General features: G+C 33.6%; 1 pseudogene; it reads right to left on the reverse strand.

The window, feature by feature from the left end:
- Nucleotides 1-15,946, reverse strand: part of LOC122138366 — a 33,584-nt pseudogene that overhangs the window by 7,930 nt on the left and 9,708 nt on the right.

The following is a 15,946-nucleotide window of genomic DNA, read 5'->3' on the forward strand; positions in this document are numbered from 1 at the left end:
ACCATGGAATAAAAATATCACAGCATCCTTATTAAAGGTTCACCTGTTTTCATATACTTTGATAAATGCAACAGAACCAAACAGCAGCAGGTAAAAAAAAAAAGCAGGTATAAAAGCAGGCTTTCTTTTTCAAAGCCTCATATGATAAACTCTGTGAGGTGCTTCACTGTCTGCACAGAAACTCAAGAGTAGAGAGCTGGAGCAGAAGTGACTGCGAAGCCAAGCCTGAGTAAGGAGGAGCTAAACCAAGAGAAAACCCCCTCAGATCCTCAGCCCTCCTCTGAAACAACAGTGCAAGCACCCATCTACTGCTTCTGCTACTGAAACACCATCAATTAAACACACACACACACAGAACAGATCACATGATTTTATTTAGAGCAATTTTGTGAGAGTTTGTTTTAAGACAATATTGCACGAGAACATAATACTCAAATGGAAACAGTTTTTTTCATGCATAAAATCAAACACACATTGAGAGTTTTTTATGATCATTTGAAGGTAGCACTTTAGAAATGAGGTCATATTGGTTAATGCAATAACATTAACAACGAGGAGTGCATTTTATTATTCATTTTGAGAAGTTTTGGAGTTTGCTCTTTTCAAGGTAATTGCACTGGATCATAATACTAAAACCAAACTGATGTTTTCATGCATAAACAAATATATTCATTTATGACATCAGTATGTATAACTAATAACTTGATTCAAGTTAGAAACATTGTCTTTTAAAGTCGTGATTACACCGCAGTCTATTTGAAGTCCGTCTGCTGACCCTCTGCAATCCGAGACCATTCTTTACTAGGAAATAATTTGTGGCAAAGAATGAACTATTGGTCACTATTTGTTTCAAAACAGCCAAAAGCATTCGCATCTTTTCAAACGGAAGGTGGATATGAAAGTATGTAGTGTACTGATGTGATTGTTTAGTCAGCGGTTCAGTGAACGCTTCTTGGTCCAGCACTGATTCAAACACTGGGTTAAAAATACACCGGACTGCTGCTTTTATTACCTATTTTACACAACAACAAACAGAGCTGTGTGTTAAATCACTATAGAGCACTGAAATAATACACAAGCCCTTTCTATTATTTTTATTGCATTTATTTTCCTGGCAGATAATTCCTTTTGCAGCATGCAACTTACTTTAGGAAGAGTTGCACAAGACTTTCCTACATAAGTACTTTAATTAGCAACTGAGATTCAAGCAATTCACATTTTATAGTCATAATATAATGTTTTATAGTCACATATGAGATATAAAATTATGTTCTGATTGAGATGAGCTACATTTTATAACTTGCTCCCACCATGGAATTATAAAATAAATAAAGCTGATTTGACTTTTTTAATCTTACAATTGGACTTCTTTCCTCACAATTCTGAGTCGTAATTCCAGATTCATAATCATGTAACGAACAATAAGCAATACATTTATATCAATATAATTATAACACATTAAATAACATGAACAGGCAATGGAAAACTTACTATATTACTTATGATTCTTGGTTAATGTTAATTTCAACATTTACTGATAAATTAATAAAATCAAAAGTTGCATCTGTTCATGCTGGAACCTGACTGTAAAGTGTTACCTTTTTTAATTATTTGTGTTCCTGCAGCACAAAAGCAGTCATAAGTAGGAAAGGAATATTTGCAAAGAGCAATAGACAACAATACATTGTATGGGGGCAAAATTAATAGATTTTTCTTTGATGCCAAAAATCATTAGAATATTAAATAAAGATCATTTTCCATGAAGATATTTTGTACATTTCCAAAAGTAAAAATATATATCAAATCTTTATTTTTGATTAGTAATATGCATTGCTAAGAACTTTTTTGAACAACTTTTAAAGAATGATTTTCTCGAAATATTTAGATTTTTTTGCTCCCTCAGATTTCCAGATTTTCATCAATAGTTGCATCTCAGACAAATATTGTCCTCCTAACAAAACCATACATCAATGTGAGAGATTATTTATTCAGATCTCAGATGATGTATAAATCTCCATTTTGAAAAATTGACACTGTTATGACTGGTTTTGTGCTGCCGGAGTCACATTTATCAAACATTTTTGCATTTTATTTTTTTACTGTTTTCAGATGTTTCATAATAGAAATAAGCCAATTTAGTGGTTTCACATTGTGCATAAGAATGGACTAAATAATGCTATGGCCTTTTAATACTCCATTAGTGCAAATCTGTTATATTTGCCCACAAAGCAGGCTCACAGTGAAATGATGCTGTGTGTTTCTGACCGATCACGTTCCTTATGAGATCCTGATCAAACTCCTCTGAGATGAATAGGAACAAAATGCTAGTAAAGGACAGTCCTGTCATTCAGATCAGGCCTTGACATTGCGATCCCGTTTTAACATGTAGGTCATTTACTTCTGTTTATGTTTTAACGCATCTGTCTCGTCTCATTGGCAGAGCAGATGAAAACCTGCAGATGGCCAACATCTCTTCTCAGAAGAACTGGAGGAAAATCACAGAGATCTCCATCTAATAAAAACTAATGAGCTGCAGCCCAGACCATATTAATATCATTACTGAGGCTCCCCTGTTTGTTGTTTTGCTTTTTCTAATGAGACACTTGAAATCCTATAAAATCAGAATATGGACATTAAAACGCCTGATGGTTCTTAATCAAAAAACAGTCTCCTCACCATCTTGACAGCTTCAACCAATATCTGCAAACAGAAAACAGACTGATGTTTCTAGATCCATCATTTCTATAATGGTTTATGAACAAGAGGAAAAGACATTGGTTTTCAAATGAGACAAACCTTTCTTTATCAAATTAGTCTTAGCCTTAGAGAATCTGTTCATTTAAAGATTATAAAATTATTAAAAATTCAAGCATAATCTTGAGTCAAAAAACAAAACAAACAAAAAAACAGACTATTATTTTTTTGTTAATATTTTGAATTAACATGTTATTTTTAATCTTTTGTTTTTGTGTTTGTGCTTTGTGTTAATAAAATTTAAATGTAATTTAAAGTAATTTTGTATTTTTAATTTATAATATATATATATATATATATATATATATATATATATATATATATATATATATTATAAAGGTAATTGGCAAAAAAAAAAAACATACACAAAAAAAAAAAACTTTTTTATTTATACTATATATATATATATATATATATATATATATATGTGTGTGTGTGTGTGGTGTGTGTGTGTGTGTGTGTGTTGTGTGTGTTATTTAATAGCTTTAGTTTAGGTTTAGTTATAGTTCTTTCAGTACTTCAGATTAACAATGACATTTGAATAATTATGATCATATTTAATAATTAAATTATTATTAAAAAGTAATATTTTTAAATACAAATTTATTTTTTAGTTATTTTTTTTTTTTTTTTTTTAAGAACCAAAACAACTTTTTAAGAACAATTTGAAGAACAAACATTTCTAAACAGAAATGAGAAATGTTGCCTTGGCAACTAGCCGGAAATAAAATAAGTTTAGTTTATTGAATTGAATTGAATTGAATTGAATATTTTTTGAAATAATGAATTTTAATTGAAATAGTTTTATGTTTAGTTGATGATAATAACCCTAGATATTATTCATTACTTGTGATTGTGTTACGTGGTCTTCACAGTTCAATTAACTTTTTTTTGAATTACTTAAATTACCAGAAATGCACTGATTAAGCTTAAAGATCCGGTTGGTTTAGTCAATGGCAAAGTCTAACCCTTGTGTTTGATGCCAGACCTGTGTGATTAGCATCCTTCACTGGAAGACACGAGCAGAAGAACAAAAAAGCATCATAACTCAGTGTTTTCCAGCTCACAGGATGCTCTGTGTGAGAAACACGACACAAACAATTCATTATATTCACTGAACTTAATCCTCTCTTCCACCGCAGCAGAAATAAAGCAATAACTCTAGCCTGGCTCTTCATATCAGGCATAAATCAAAATAATTATTATCTGTCCAGTTTTGAGTTGTGTAATTAAAAATGCTGGATCGCGAGACTGACTTGATCTGAACTATTCCTTTAATAAAACAATGAAACAATTAAGTATTGATTGCAAGAAATGATTACAAGGTCTGTCTATAGATGTGCATGAAAGAACTGACTGTGCGAAGACACAGACCTATAAATCAAAACTGATCAAGAATGTGTCCATTCCGATGCATCTGTACTTTTATTGTGACCTCAAACTCCAGTCCAAACCCTAAACTCAAGCCTAAAACAGGGTTTATAGGAGCATGTTGATGCACATAAACCATACGATCTGCAAAAGATAAAAGCAGCCAAGAGTCAACAGCATCTGAAACTCACTGAACAACATACTGTACACACTTACAGACTTTAAACTTACAGACTTCACTCAAGTCATCCGATGTTAGGCAGAACGTCTGAGATTGTGGATGGAGACTTGTACTGATCAAGCTTTAAAAAAAAAGTGAAAAACCCCTTAAAATTTATTACATTACTTCATATGAACTACACTGAAAACATAGCGTGTCATAAAGTAATTATATAGTCATTTTGAAGAAAGACAGACACAGTAATTTCTTGTCAAACACACTAATACTATTTTTTTTTACAGTGTATGTTCCTAATCATGTGTTGTGTGTGAGGAACAGAATGACATTTAAGTTCATTTAAGACAATATAAAATATAGTCTCTGGGGGTGGAGCAGTACACATCATCCACTTCACTGAATGGAAAACAGATCCTCAAACATGCAAAACATCACAGACCATTGTTCAAAAGAGATTTAATTAGATTTCTGCTATCAGATCGGATCAAATCAAAAAAAAAATGGGCTGTTCAAAAGAAAACAAGAAGAATGATGAAACTTGGATTAGAATCATGCAATTCAGTCTTGGTTCTTATCTGGATTAAACCTTCAGTATGTGTTGCTCAAGCTTTTTAAAAGGATTGGAAAATATATTAAAACATAAATAAATTAAACAAATCAGGATTATCCTGATCCCAGAATTTTTTGTTTATTTATTTTCGCATACACATTTCTATTTTGTTTACACACTGCAGTGATTTTAAGTAGAAAGTTATCTATAAGGCCTTTCAGTAAAGAAGAAACTATATATATATTTTTATTGTTTGTACACAAGTCTCAACACGTTTACGATAAATAAATATTTTCAGTGTTTTTGAATTAATCCCTTTCTGCTCACCAATTTATTTGATTAAAAGTTAAAAGTAAAAAACAGCAAAATATTATTATGATTTAAATAAATGTTTTACATGTGTATATACTGTAAAATATAATTTCTTCCGGTGATGCAAAAATCATTACTGCAGGTCTTCAGTGTCCACATGATTCCTTCAGAAAATTGATCCTAATATGCTCTAAAATAAATTACATTTTAAAATACATTCCAAATAGAAACCAGTTATTTTAAATTGTAAAACTATTTCACCATTTTACTGCTTTTACTGTATTTTTGATCAAATAAATACAGCCTTGGTGAGCAGAGAAAACGTCTTTCAGACACAACAATAAATAATAAAAATAAATAAAATAAATAAAAACTAAACTTTTGACTGTTGACTGGTTGTGCACATGCAAAAAAGAGATGCACTTTTAAATGGTTCAACGTTGATGACTGTTTCATCGCAATAAATATATAATTGTGATAATTATTCTTTAAAAGAAACTGAAAATGGGAGATCTGTAGCCTCATTTAGAGCTCTGGCATATTTGGGACATTTGTATCAGGATCATAGTGATCCAGTCTAATGCTGCATTGAGAAACTGTCACGAAACTTCCTGATCCTGAAAGAAAAACATGCCATTTCCAAATTAAATTGTGTGAACATCTGGGCCCAGAAAACCACTGAATGGGAATGAGGCTGAGTCAATGCTGACTGCATTTTCATTTCACGTGAACTGTCGTGTCTTTAAGTGTTAAACGTGTGTGTGTGTGTGTGTGTGTGTGTGTGTGTGTGTGTGTGTGTGTGTGTATGTGTGTGTGTGTTGGAGGTCAGAAGATGTGTGTTTGGGTGTAACAGCTTTGAGAGATTGCGTGTTCGCTGAGACGGGTGTGAAGCAGTTGGACAGACTCAAGATCATCTCCTCCTCTCCACCAAACAATGTTCTTCTGAGGAGCCTGGAGAAGTTCAGCCGGTTCAGGCAATAATCAAACTGTGAACGAATCAAACAGTCTTCATCTTTTTAGATGGAAATTGTTCTGTACTAATACACTGATGAAAATATACTGTAATATATAATATACAGCAAAAGGAAAGGTCATATAAAAGTAAATCATTACTGTTTTGGTGCAAAATTATTCAATTATTTGCATAACGATTTACTTGAAGTCTTTATACATAATGCATTTATGAAAGTATGTTGATGCATTCTAATGCATATTATAATGCATTATATGATCACATGAATAATTGTATAGTTATAATATATATTCCTTATTACAATTTCAGAAAGTAAAATATTAAAACAATTAATTTCAGATGTAACAAAAATAAATCTGCAAATATTATAATGAATTTTAACTTTCGTTACATCTACTTGTGAAAAGATGTGCCTTTTAATGCATTTTACATTTAAGTAAATTGTTACCAATGATTTTTCAGTATATTCTTAAAGACACATGCATAAAACACATAGCAAAATAACTTAATATATTCAGTCTTGAACATAAAAGATCAAATTTAACTGAGTGTTTGCTTAAAACAAGAACAAATCTCTTCCAGATACCACATATCCAGAGTTTTAGCAGCTACTGAAGTAGGTATCCAAGTTATTATGGCTGTGAAATAATCAGTAATCAGTATTTAGTTGTGGACGGACAGAACTTCTGATCATGCAACTCTTTGACAATTCAGAACAAAGTCACAAAGACACGCTCCAGACCCTTCAGCGTTTCTGCTCCTCTCTGGTGAAACCATCACAGCGTTCAAGAATCAACTGAACACAGCTACTTCTACCAGCATTTATCACTCAACAACAACACACATGCAACAAAAGCAATGCATTTCTCCTCCGGCTCTAGAGAGGGTTTTTTATTATTTATTTGTTTTTTTATCTAGAATTAAAAAAAAATAATAAACCTGATGTTTACAGGGGGCCTTGTTTTTTTCAAAATTCATTATTAAAAATTTTTCCAGATTTTTATTTTTTTTCCTTCTTCTTTTTTTCAGTTTTTACATTTTTCTGTACTCTGTTTTAATGGTTAAATAAATGTTTAGTACTCAAAAAGCACGTATAATGAGTTCAAATCATGACACTTAAACAACTAAAAATTTAACAAAATAACATTCCCCCCCAAATATATATATATATATATATATATTTGAATTAGACTTTTTTTCTTTTCTTTTTTTTTTTAAATCTTGCAATCTAATAAACCTGATGTTATATGGCCTTATGAAATCAGTTTTATTTTGTCCAAATTCCTATTTTGATTTTTCCTGATCATTTTTCTTTTTTTCTTTTTCCAGTGTTAAAATGTTTCTGTACTGTTTTAATGGTTAAATAAAATGTTTAGTACTCAAAAAGCACGTAAAATGAATTGAAATCATGACACAAACAATTAAACATTTTACAAAATAAATTTTTTTCCCCTCAAATTATTATTATTATTTATTATTTTTTTGCATTTTACTTTTCTGAATTCCATCTTAATGGAATTTAATCAAATTTAAGCTATCTAAATTTTAATGACCAAAAAAATCTAATCAACTGCGTTCATAAAAAAACAACTTCATTCATCACTATTATTATTGTTTATTTTTTTCCTCACTGTGGAAATCGCAGGGCACTAAACATGGTATTGTATACTATGAATATTGTAAGCTCTGTTAGGAATTGTTTATGCTCTATGTTAAGTTGTAATTGGATGAAAGTGTCTGCTAAATACACAAATGTAAAAATGCATAAACGTAAATAAAGTCTACACAAACATTTTGTGTGAGTCTGAGGTTTTCTTCTTCTTCTTTTTTTTTTTCACTGTTGTGTTATTACAGTATTAATTTAGCACTTCATTATCAAACTGAACTACGATTGTCACTTTTCCTGTGGTTCTGATGTAGAAGATGCTGTGAACTGCCAGCACACACACAGGCCTAAATTCTCATTTCAGGAATTGATGGACTCTCTCTTAACAACATACACCAACCGTCCTCAACAGAAATCAAAACAGATTTGATTTAGAAAGATTTGATTGCCACCTCTGCTGAGTAGGTGATATAAACATTAAAATCAGACAGACAAACGATCATGAAGCAAACAGACTGAATGAGGGGGATTTTGAGACGCTGGCAGTGAAATGACAGATAAATATTTACACTGGGGTTCTGCGGTGAAGGTAAATGAGTCTGAGCCTCGCTGCTGCCAGAAACAGAGACCTGAGAGACCGTCACAAAACCATCAGCAGCTACACAGCAGGCTTTATTATAGTCAAGAGATCCAGTGCTGGATCTCTGAAAGGTCTGTTTCGTAAAGGAGAAAAGGGAAGGGAGGAAAACTATCAGCGTTGTTAACATCACCAGATTGCCAATTTCTGGAAAAAGAAGAGGGAGGGGAGAAGAAGAAGAGGGAGAAAAAAGAGGGGAAGGGGAAAGGGGGAAAGAGGAGGGGGGAAAAAGAAGGAAGAAAAAAAAGGATTGTTATATTCAGAGGTAGGAAACTTTCTCCATGCCTTCACCATTCAAATGCCGTCTTTTATGTGTTTTTGATTGTGTTTTTTTTGATGTCTAACATATTAAAGCATGTGTAAAGTAAAGTATGTCGCTTATATTGCATCTTCATGTAATATAATATTAATGTATTGTATTACATATTACATTTTACATTGACAGTACAATTTTTACATAAATATTTAAATGCAATAAATATATATTTTGTACTAGATTGTACTAAACATTACAAATGTGCAATTACAAACACATTTAAATACATGAGAAATGGCGTTAAAATATATTTTAGTTTAGCATGAATGCTTGTCAGTACGTCCCTAACCACATTTCAGAGGCAATAGATGTAATAATGAAATTGCATATAAAGATGTACTTAAGTCCTACTTAAATATGTCAAAAACAACACTCCAAAGTCCCACTAATTGCATTTAATTTCAGTTTAAACTATAGTTCATTTATTTTATTTTATTGTTTTGAACTTATCCTACACTTTGTGTGCATGCTTAGGACTAAATTAGCCTTCAAAAGACAAGCCATTTAACTCCAAAATATTTTAAATGTCGTTTCGACCACGCAATCAGTGCTGATTCTGAACAGTGAAAATGTTCATCATGATTCTGATTAAAGAAAATTGTCAAACGTCTGTTAATTTTTTTTTATCTATTAAAGGGAAGCTCAACATCTAAAAGTTATGATTGTAAGTGGTATATATATGCTATGACCCAGTTGGGCAACAGAAAACAAAACTGCTTCTTTCTTCTGACAGGAACACAACTCAGTGGTTTAATTGGGACTAAATGGGAAGCAGCTGCTGGAAACTCAAACCTTTCATACCTTTGACAACAGAAAATTGCAAAAATAGTATCAGGATGTGAGGTGTGAACAGATAATGAGCCCGTGGTGGTTAATTACCTCTCAGTGCTGAGGTGATTATTATCATTACATCATCAGGCCTTGAACTTGAGCAGAAACAGAGGACCGCTGATGGAGACACGATTTAAATAACTGAATCACGAGGACACACACACACAATAAACACCACACATACAACTTAAATAAATGCAAGGCTGCAAGTTAAAACTCCCATGTGATTGATTTTTATTAAACCTCTTAAGTTGCAAACATTATTTTGAAGGGTTCTGTGGGGGGACATAGGGGTGTGAGGGGTTTTTTTGGGGGGGGGGGGGGGGGGGGGGGGGGTGGGGGGGGTTCTACTAATGTACTTAATGTTGTGTGTAAATCAAACTTATATTTCAGTTATTATTATTTCTTTAAAAATTCAATTAAATAACTGAGTAATTTACTTAAAGATTTGTGTTTATGCCACACATTTCTTCTTTAACCTTATTTCCAAGACAATAGAAGTAATTATGAAATTACATATAAAAGTGGGGCAAAAAACACACTTACTGCATTTTAATATAAGTATAAACTCTAATACATTTTCATTCAATTCTGAATAACATGCAGTTAAGTGTCTGAAAACATTACATCCAGTTTGCACTTAAGTATATTATGTTAAATACTCTTTTCTTAAAGTATGCAAAAGTGTACTAGTTTTCCCAAGACTGATGATCAGATTGAGCTCATGAGAATCAAGCCTGAAAGCATTGAACGCTGGCATCAGAAGAGGGTTTGACGACCTTCACATGAGGACACCAGCGCCGCTGAGAGATCTCACATCCCACGAGAGCATGAGAACATCTGAAGACCGGAGACACGTTACTAACCTGCGATACAGCAGAACAGGAGGAAACGTCGACGCACAACACACGATTAGACACAACGCCTCTCTATGCAGGGACATACTGAGAAATGCGAGAAATACATTCCCAGTATGTGCTTCTCAAGGAAGTGTGCAGATGCTTTAGGATGTTATTACATGCACCACACGCGCAGCCTGAAACAAGAGCAAGTATAGTACAGTAAGTTCAAACAATTTTGCAATGAGGAAAATGTGCATGTGCTTCTGCTCATCTACACTGTAAAAGTGATAGAGATTATCTTAAAAGCATTTTTAAAGAGTACATGTAAAATGCTAAATGCTAACACTTTACAATAAGGTCCCATTATTTGATGTTAACTAACTAAAAAATAAACATTTGCTGAAAATGTGAAGAGAATGAGAGTCCAAACTGATGATAGAAACATCACAATAAGCCACAGCACTCCATAATCTATAATAAGACTTCTCCTCCACTGAAAAAGTGTTTGTGTTCTGGGGTGAATCAGGAGAGAAAATCTGCACAGATCAAGCAGCGTTTAAACAGCTCTAAACAAATATGTGTCTGGATTTTGATGTGAGAGACAACAGGAGATGCACTTTTTCACTGGAGGAAGGATTATTGTGGACTCAGTGTATTTGAGTTCCACATCTCTTCTTCTGGACTTCATTGTGTTTCTATTTAGTTGAGGTCATCTTCGTTTGTGCAGTCATGTGTGTGTGATTTGTCATGTGTGACTCATGACATCATACTCTTCATCTTCGGGTGAATATGACACACTTCTGCCTGGTTTTCTTCACGTAGCTTTCATGATTTGTAAAAAGAAAACATTTCTCCTCTTCATCTTGAGTAAAGCTCATCAGAAACACAGATAGTTATACATTGTATCTTAGGATTGAGTTACACACACACCACACACACACACACACACACACACACAAAACCAATAAAAGTAATTTAAGGTGGCCGTGTGTCTCCTGAGTGCTTGTGATCAGATTTCATTGATGGAAGAGTCTCTGGTTTCATTGCTTCATGCAGTAACACTTTGATGTAAAAACTGACCCATGCTCATAGAGTGTAACAAAAAAGCATAGGTGCATTGTTTCTTCACAGTGCGAGTATTTTCTCTGTTAAGAAGACTCTTTATCTAAAGAGTCTGTGGGTTCTGTCAGTTGATTATTAGTGCCAGACGGCTGTCTTTTTTTCCTCATAACCGCACCCACACACTGCTATTCATTTACCTGCCTGTGAACATAATAGACATACTTCTGTCCATTTATGTCTATATTTTCTGCTCTTCAAGTCTCTGTCAGATGCTGACAGTAACCCGGGGCTGCACAGCGTAACACAAACGAGCAAAGCAAACACGAGCTGAAAACACAACAGGACTGTGGGTGTGTGATGAACAGAGACACTTTTCCTTAATGGTTATCACACATTCTCACATTTATAATGACAGTTAAACACCTTATGATGCATAAACTGTAGACGTTTCATCAGGAAAATCTCTGGGATAAATTGATCAGCAATGGATGCTCTGCAGTGAATGGGTGCCGTCAGAATGAGAGTCCAAACAGCTGATAAAACCATCACAATAATCCACAAGGTAATCCACATCACTCCAGTCCATCAGTGAACATCTGAAGAAGACACAAGCTGAAAACAAATCCAGCATTACAACGTTTTTTTAACTCAAATATGAGTCCATAATCCATAATAACACTTCCTCCAGTGAAAAAGTGCATCTCCTGTTGTCTCTCACATCAAAATCCAGACACATATTTGTTTAGAGCTGTTTAAACTCTCCTTGATCTGTGTCAGACTTTCTCTCCTGATTCACACCAGAACACTTTTTCACTGGAGGAAGTGTTATTATGGATTATAGACTCTATGTATTTGAGTTAAAAACATCTTAATGCTGGATTTTTCTCTCCTGATTCACACCAGAACACTTTTTCACTGGAGGAAGTGTTATGTGGGATTACTTGTGGATTATTGTGATTTTTTATCAGCTGTTTTGGACTCTCATTCTGACGGCACCCATTCACTGCGGAGCATCCATTGCTGAGACACTGATGCAATGCTACGTTTCTACAAATCTGATGAAGAAACAAACTCATCTACATGTTGATGCAGAGCATCAGGCGTCAGGCGCTGGCTTTCTTTGGGAACTCAGGTGTCTCTGTGCTCTGCATCGCTCCCCCAATGACACAACGTCTGAACGGTGGAAAGCAGTGTTGGTTTGGCTCATTTTTTTTCATGACACATGTGACCATAACCAGGTCCTGGCGCACTACTAACAAAAACCCTGAAAAAACCATCAGAGCTGAGGAGACGGATGCGTCCCAGACTGCGAGACCACAGATAAGACTGAAGAGTGAACACAAGCTCTGCTCTCTGACACTAACAATCATGAGGAATAAAAGAATAATGTCCAAAAATGAAAAAAAGAAGACAATTCTGCTCATCATTCATGTTCCATTTAAAAAACAAAAAACACTTAAGAAATTGACTTTTTTGAACTTTATGTGGATTCACAGCAATGAAAAAAAAAAACTGTCAAGTTACAAAAAGTACAAAAAAAGTATTAAATATGGTGCCTTTTGATGCATAAGACAAAATAGAAGGAAAAAGAAAAAAAAAAACTTTAATTAAAAATAACAAACCCAAATTATATTAATATCATCACCTCATTAATATTAGTATTGTTATTATTCTTAATAATAATAATATAATTATTATTGAATTATTTTGAGTCATAAAAGGTTTACACAGTGAGTAAATAGAAGATACTTTTAATAAAAAACAATTAATATTATAACTGGTCATTATTGAATACAATTGTTACATTATTAATGTATAATTATTAATTTTAGTATTATTTTAAAACAAACAACATACTAACTACATAAACTAACTATTTATTTATTTATTTGAAAATATTACGTTCAGCTTTCTGCTTTTTCAGGGAAGAATGTCAGTCATAAATATTTGCATGCTGAGTAAATAATGACAGAAAGATATTTTTTGGTGAACTATCCCTTTAGTATCTATCACAAATCCTTACAAACGCATCATATATTCAGAAACACGGATACAGCACAACATTATTGTCCATTAATCTGCTGCTGGACTTCACTGCAGAATTCAATCTTGAATGGTTTATGATAATCAGAAAAACAACAGTTGACTCATGAAACTGTACTGATGGAAAATCTGCTGTTGATCTGTTGCATCCATTAGTTTCTGGCCCCACATTTGTTCTGGTTTTAAAGCAGAGATCTGTTGGGTGTTGAGAGCATTACAAAGACCTTCAGAGAGCAATAACTAAATATCCTCTTTCACTGCACATCAGCAGATATCAAACTCTATTCACTTCATACTCCAGACTGGACAGACCAAACCTGAAAATCCTCAGTCTCGATATTCTGTTTATCCAGGTTTCATCTTGCTATTAAAAAACAAATATGTGAAGCTACAGACAATAAAACATCATGTAAAGAGCAAGTCCAAACAGACAGACATGAAGTGCTTTGGCTGAGGCATCTGATCTGCTTCCAGATATTAAGAGCATAAAAACCTGGACTAACATCACGGGACGGGTCTCGATTAAAGAACCAGCAGCCATTTTAATGGCCAAAACATTCCGTCCACATAAACAACCATTACACACACACACACACACACACACACAACACACACACACACACACACACCACACACCACCCACACACACACACACACACACACACCACGTCTATGTTACTAACAGATGATTAATTTTTTATTCATTCTATAGTTTTCTATTTATTGTTTTAAATGTATATGTTGTTTGTCTTATTTAATTTGTTGTTTTTTTTCTATTTTACAAAACATGTTTTACCATTAATTCCTTACACAAGTAGATCATAGTATAAGGTTGTTCTACACTCTGATCCAATCGGTTCTACATTTATGGATAAAGGCTTAAACGTAGACCCCCAATTAACAAATAAGAAATATTATAATTTTAAGTACACCTGGCATTTATCAGTGAGAACACAAACTGAACTTGAATAGATCTGAATACCTACTCTATTGGTCCTATATGTAAGTTACTGACCAGATTAAATTTAATTAGTGTGGATAACTTGATGACGGTTGCATCAGTGATTTCTGTTATTTTCCTGTGAAGCTCTTTTGAAATGACTCATCCATTATATAAACTGCGACTCTCTACTAAATGCTAAAGTCAATTGTAAAAAAAAAAGACTCCTTTTGCCATGATTTAAGTCATAAAACCCTGTGAATTTGGCCACAGGCTGACTGTTTATTCTATCATTTATTCTGGCTCCCTCCCCAGTCTCTTACTGTGAGCCCAAGATAATCGTGAATGCACTTTTAGAAATCGCTTTCCCACTGGTCCTTAATTACAGGGGACATGTGTTGGGGCTGCGAGGACAGTGGTTTATAGAAACGCTTCAGAGCGACAGACCAGTTTTTCTAATTTGCTTTCATACACCTCATATGTAAGTGCCTTAGCTGAAACACTTCCTCTGACCTCCTCATGGGCACACACAGCAGACCGATCCCTTCGGTCCTTTCTATTCAACTGCGTCGTAAAATACCTTCCTCTGCCACCCACTGGTGGAGCAGAGCTTGTCACCTACCAGTAATAATGCCACAAAAACAACCTGCACGCGCAGAATTTCCCTGCTTGATTAAACAGAAGTGGATTTTATACTATCCACTACAAAATAATGGACGATGTTTATAGTTCTATCGAAATACACATGTGGAATTCGGGCAGACTGCATCTACTGTCAAATGTACGGAAAAACTAGAAGCAAAAAATAAAGATAAAATCGGGGATTATTGATATATATATTTATATCTTAGAAGTAATTTAACTATACTCAGGTATATCATATACGATATGAATCAATATATACTCTCTTATAAATACGTATCTAAATATAATAGTCATAAGGTCTTAATATGAGTTAGGTCAGGTTTAGTGTGCCAAGGTACTAATATAACTAACAAAAAATCAAGTGCAGTTATAACTCATAGATTTGATTTAGTGTTTTGTTTGGTTACCTAAAAAACAGACACACAACACTGCAAACTCACCCCAAGTAAACTTGCTAAGTCAAAAATCTTAACAAAAACTATACAAGAGCATAACAGTTGCATACCATCCATAACTCTTGAATGCTGACACTTTTTATAACAAAAGCTATTGGGTTTTTTTTTCAAAGTGACAATTTTTTAAATGTTATGCTTCATGGGTTGGGAAACACCTGGTACTGGTTGTTGTAATATGTAACGTGAACACGAACAACAAACTTCCCTGACATCATCGAAGATGTTAAGTAGGAAACAACAAAGGCTCAAAAGAAGGATGAAGCGATTCCTAAAAAAAACGGCGTCAAAATTTCTTCATAGTAATCAAACAAATAAAATACTATCGTTTAAAGAAACAATTATACACTTTAGATATTACTATAAAAATTAAATCTTCAAGCCCACTCGAATCCTGCTACATGACCTCGCTAAGGTACAAATGTGTAAAACCG

Source organism: Cyprinus carpio, chromosome B9, assembly GCF_018340385.1.
Source record: "Cyprinus carpio isolate SPL01 chromosome B9, ASM1834038v1, whole genome shotgun sequence".
In the NCBI taxonomy this organism is placed as follows: Eukaryota; Metazoa; Chordata; class Actinopteri; order Cypriniformes; family Cyprinidae; genus Cyprinus; species Cyprinus carpio.